This window comes from Balaenoptera physalus (assembly GCF_965194825.1).
Source record: "Balaenoptera physalus genome assembly, chromosome: 18".
Classification (NCBI taxonomy): Eukaryota; Metazoa; Chordata; class Mammalia; order Artiodactyla; family Balaenopteridae; genus Balaenoptera; species Balaenoptera physalus.
Genome location: NC_138899.1, coordinates 80,301,509 through 80,307,508, shown reverse-complemented (window position 1 = coordinate 80,307,508; position 6,000 = coordinate 80,301,509).

The window sequence follows — 6,000 nt, the reverse complement described above, 5'->3', positions numbered from 1 at the left end:
GATTATTTCTAGAAAGTTTAGGATGTGTAACAGTAGTGGAATTAGTTCTTGTTAATTCTTATTAGAATTGTTAATTTTGTTACTTCTTTCATTGACTGTTTTCTTTGTAACGTGTTATAATATGAAATTTTATATATATGTAAATCATATATATATATATATATATATATATATATATATATTTGTCTCTAGGCTCTAAAATAAGCTGAATTAAGAAGCATGATAAATCATGTCAAGATTAACAATGTTAATTGATATATTTTACTCCAAACTCCAGTAAGATTTAATAGGGTCTCTGTATCTAAGTCTAATATGAATTACAGAGTTTTGAATAATTGCTATTAAGTAGAAGAAACAATTTAAGTAGGAAAGAAATCTATTAGGTCACAACACTATTAAGGACACAACTATAGAATTACTAGTGTTTAAATCTATTTTCAGTATTTCAAAATTATATGTTGCATGAAAATGCTAAACTCGGAGAAGATTATTGTCTCTAGTTTCTCCGTGTGAGCAGCTGCCAAAGGCTAATGATTATAATTAATATGATTATTGTTAATAATAATAATTAATAGTAAAGTCTATCTTAAAATGTGATGCTTTAAAAAATAATATTGGAGAAAACAAGTGTACGTAATTTTTTCCTCAATAAAGTTTAAGATTGTAAAACTACATCACAATTATTGTTTCCTATAAAACACATCGTATTTTAACTGGGATTATTTCCTGTAGTCAAGATATTTAAAGAAAATACTTCTGAAAAACACATGAAACCCCTTGGGAAAAGAGGTGCCATCTGAATAGAGGAAAAGATATTATTATTCTAATATTTGTACTAATGACAAGGGTAAAAGACCCATTTGACCTTTGTATGTAATGATAGGAATGTTTGAATTCTCTGGAAGTTAATTTTATTGTTGAATGACTATTTAATTGAGCAGAAAATTAAAAACACTCTTTTTTCATGATAAATTTTGTTATGGGATTCTGCAAGTTTCTTATATACTAACAACAAAAAAAGTTTTTTTCTTAGAACTTAAGTGTGGTTAGTAATGGCCACACGGCTGGCAGGAGCCCTGGCTGTGAGGCCGTTCACTCTTCCCAGCAGCCGGAAGGGTAAGTCACCAAACTGGGTGCAAAGGGACCAAGGATCCAAGCGTGGGTGAGTCTGATTTCCACTCATCCTCCCTGACTCTGGGGCTGTGCTCCCCCACAGCGAGGAAGTCATGGAACCACCCTACGGATTTACTGCTCTTTTTAGAGTTGACCCTCCTGCAACTGACTAATTTTCAGTGGGGTCATAGCTGACTCGTGTACATACAATAAAAACAAGGCAAAATATTGGATACACAAATCTAGAGTTAAGAAAAGAAAAAGGTGAAATTTGAAATTTCTTGTTCAATTGTTAAAGGCATCATATAATTTTAGATTTGGGAGAAACATTTGAAATTTTTTATTAACTCTCTAATTTTACAAAGGAAGTAAATGAACACAGAGACTGGATGGTTTTTGTGCTGATCTTGCAATAACCCAGGCCTACCGACTCCTAGTTAGCGACTTTCCTCTAGATAAAGATTTTACTTTTTTTAAAAAACACCATCTTGTTACTAGGCTTTAATAATTTGCATTCTACAAACAGACTAGCAAACCTGAAGCCTATGGCGTCGGGTTGTGAATGACCAAACTCTTGTCTACTTCTTTCGTACCTTCAGCTTTCTCTTTTTTCTTATGTGTCTTTATGGATGTATTCGTGTGTAATGTGCATCCAGCTTCTCTAAATGGATGGTGACCGGAAGATGTGTTTCCTTCTTTTGACTGACAATAAAAAATCGCGATATGAAATTAATGCTCTACATGTCCATGACAGTGTCTTTGGAACATGTTTTGTCCCACGGGTGCCCCATTGGAAGGCAGAGGGAGGTCAGCTCCGTAGCTCGTGGTCACCAGCCTGATGGCTCGGGTGGCACTATTTTGGGGCGGGTCTACACCTCACATCTGGTCAGCCGTGGTGTCACTCTTCTGGGCTGTGTGGTAGGCAGGTTCTCCCACTGCCCGTGCTCTGTCCTCAGCTCGGACTCACGGACAGGAGGGAGAGGCCAAGCGTGTCTCACCCCTCCTCTGCCCGCTGGGCCACTGTGGGCCCATCAGCCACCGAGGGACCCTGGGTCCCTTTCGCTTCAGGTGTCACTGCTAATATCCGTCACCTCCTAACACCTCCATCCCAAGTGCATTTGACTCTGGAGTTGACTTTTTAAAAGACCAGTTCTCCAAGTCAAGTCCAAGAGCTGCCACTTATAACCTGACTGCTCTTCTCTCGGGTTGAGTTAAAACTTTTCCTTCCTTTCTCCCGGGATTGCCTGTGGCTCCAGTGAGATAATGTCAGGGGAGCCTTTGTAGTAAAGAGACGCATTGTTATTGTGTGTTTCTGTCATCAAAACTGATAGCTTATCTGGGCTTGAGCCTCTGGCACAGAGATTCTGATTTCAGTTGTCCCGGGGGTGGTCTGGGCACCACATTTTCAGAAGTTTCCAGGAGGTTCTAACAGTGAGACTCACACGGCACTTCCCATCAGTGGTTCTCCAAATGCAGTTCTCAGACCAACATCATCACCTGGAAACTTGTTAGAGGGGCACATTCTCTGGCCCCAGCCAGACCTGCTCCCTGGGGCTCTGGGGAGCCTGCCGCCCTCTCAAGGGGCGGGCAGGGGGTGGACGCTGCCCGACCCCCACTCCTTCCCCCCTGCTCCCCTGTGGCCGGAGGAAGGGAGCTTTGCCCTCGCAGGCCTGACCAGTCCTTCGTGCAGGTCCCACCTTCTAGCAGGCCAAATTCGGGCATCGGAACGGGGTTTATTTGTGTGACACCCAGTTTCCAAGCACCCAGCATGTGCCAGCAAGGCCTCCGAGTGCTACAGTCGAACGGGGAGAAGGCCGCTGCCCCCGCGGCACTGACGGGCTGAGGACGGGGCACCCACGGCTAACGCTCGCGAGCAGCTCTGGCCCTGCCGTGCCCTCCAAACGCAAGGACAGCCCTGTTACGTCTCTGAGGACAAGGATCCCGAGATTTACTCAGGTCAGGTTTTCTTTTCCACATAATGAAGGTTCCGTGAACGCACAGTGTTCGACAGGGGGGCCCTGTTTCTTCGATGTGCAGCAATAAGGCCAGGGCGGCTCCGGGGTGTCCCGAAAGGGTGGGCGCCTCTCCCAGCACAGGGGCTGCCAGCCCCGGGAGCTCTGGAGATGCACAGTGGGTCCGCTAAGGAGACTTTGGGAGGCAAGGCGCCTGATTACACAGCACATCAAGCTCCGATGTCCTTGCTTAGCAGGACGCGTGTTCATCTGAGCAGTAATTAGGAAGGTGAACGTCTTGGAAAACTTACCTGTGATTTGGGCCGTAGTCTGATGTGGACGAGCCATCCTGACGTGCAGTGTCGGCTCCGTCCACAAGGGGGCGCCTATATTCTTTGGTTTTATTTTCCACCTGGAAACCACCATTTATATTTTCACCCCCGCACAGGATAAACAGAAGAGTGACTTAGGTTTTGCTGTTTGCACAGCTGATTGCGTGTCACTTTTGACAGTTCTGTTACATTCCAAACAGTTGTGATTTTTTTCCATCGGGACTTTGGGATGTTAGTTTAGGACTCAGGAAATATGCATCCCTATAAACAAACAGTATCCCTATAAAATATGAGCTCTGTGCTATTTGGATTATCTGTGAAAATATCTCCTTCATTAGTGCCCATGAACAAGATCTGTCAGTAAAATAATAGTCTTCAAATTGTGCTGCTGCATATTGGAAAGAATACTGACATAACAGAGAAAGCAAGTTGATTCATTTAAGATAGTGAAACAATGGAATGATACATTTCCTCATGATTAGACAGTTACAGCTCTGGAGACATTCCATTAATAGGGTCAGATGTGAGTCACATGACACTTTTCAAATGGCACCCAGGTATAAGGAAGGGGCTGCAGGTGAGGACACAGGTGGACAAACACAAACTCCTTGACGTGGCCAGAAAGCTGGAAATTCAAAATTGTGGCTTTCGAACTCAGTGTGAAATTGCAACACAGATAGAGAACTAAGCAGCTCAGCGATGGAGGAAACAAGTTGAACTTGATGACACTGGACAAAAGCATGTGTACAGCAGTGCCTGAGGCCCAGGGGTCTCTGTCCAGTGGTCCAACACGTGGTACCTGGTGAAGATGCTGTTTTTAGAGCAGATGCATGCCATTTTCTGCTTTCCCGGGAAGTGTTTCCCTCTCTCCCTCTTGGCTTCCCTGCCTCACCTTTTACTCCTAAATTAATTTGACACAGGGAGGGGTTCGGGTTGGCTTTTTGTTTTGTACAGTTTTCTGCAAAGAGAAGAGACGTTAAAAGCTCTGCGACTCATGGCTTGCCGCCCTTGCTCTCAAGATGAGGAGCTGGGGGAAACTTCCTACCCTCCTCTGCATGCCCCGCACTTTCCCTGCAAGCGCTGGATGGCGACCAGCGCTCTGGGCCCCCGTTCCCAGCTGGTTAGGAGGAGGCCGGCGTCTGGGGCTGAGCTCTGAGGATGCGCTGACGAGATCATGGGTGAGGGGAGAGCTGTGGGCTCTGGGCGTCTGCGGCGGGACCCGGTCCATCATTATCTGGGCGTAATTGGAGTTGAGAGGGTAGGACCTCTAATGAGCTGCTTCGCTCCCTAATGGCCGGGGGCCTGGGAATTAGCGCGGCCGCTCTTCCGCATGAGTGAGCCCCGGCCCCCGGCCACCAGCGAGCCCCTCTGGGAAGTTCTCAGCAACTGCCTGATGGCAGCCCCGCTGATGGCGACAGTGACCGCGGGGCCTTTGCAATGAGGCCGTGGGCACCAGTTAGAGACGAGCCTCATGGAGTGACAGTGGCCCTTCAGCAACGAGTGCCCCAGCGCCAGTGGCTGGGGGTCCAGGGGTGCCTTTCCAGGCCCCAAGAGAGCCCAGACAGACAGACAGATGGACTCTAGCGTGTCTGCCCCCTCGTGCACTGACGGACCCCCGAGCTCTGCCTGCGGAGCCCTGCCCCTCCCCCAAAGGCATCGCTGCATCCCCACAAGCACAGAGCCTGTGCCCCCGGGCCTACTCCTCCATTTCCCTGCAACATTTCGTCAGGGGCAGTGGAGACAGGAGACGGGGATCCCACTTAAAGGACTTGCCCAGCTCAGCATCACGGGTTTAACGCCACAAGGGGACCGGACGGGGGCTTCCAGGCCTGGCAGTGAGGGCCACTGTCCTTTAAGGGACTGTTAGAGGGACCAGCCCCGCCCGGTCCCATCATCCTTGCCGACCCCAGCGTGACCCAGACTCGGGGAAGGGAGGAAGCAGGCCTCCCGCTCGGGGCCCCTCCAGGGCAGGGTCAGCTCGCCAGAGCCTCCTAAACCTCGCATCCTGGGCGCCTCACTTGCCCACCCCAGTCTCTCCCGGGAAGAGACCTTCAGTTCTAGTCACGGGCACTCTTTCTCGAAGTGAGTTCACTCATTTATCTTTACTGCACTTAACATCTTGATAAATTTGCCGTAACATGGACACATATACTACTTCCTCTGTGTAGAAAGACAGGAGTTGCATGAATTGCAAACTATTTTTAAATAGAGCAACTAAGAAAAAAAATTAGGACAGTATTTTTACTGGGTGGATTTGGAGATAAGCTGGGTTTTTTTTGTTATAGGAGTTTTTCTTGAGCGTAACTATTGACTCAAATCCAGACTTTTTTAGGGGGGGAAATGAAACATGTGAAGCTTTGAATTTGTTAGTTTTTTTGAATTTGCATGCGTGTGACAGGTGTTGATTTATCACCTTAGAAAAGCCAGGAGGAGAGAGAATGACAAGTACTTTTAGTGTACTACTAAGTTTTAAAGACAGTGGTTGCTATCATCTTTAGGGTGGTTGGTTTCAGCCGCAACACGCAGACACAAAAATTGCTCGTAAAATGTGATTTCACTAGAAGATGATTCCCGTTCAGTCGAAATGAGGAGCCAGGGCTGAA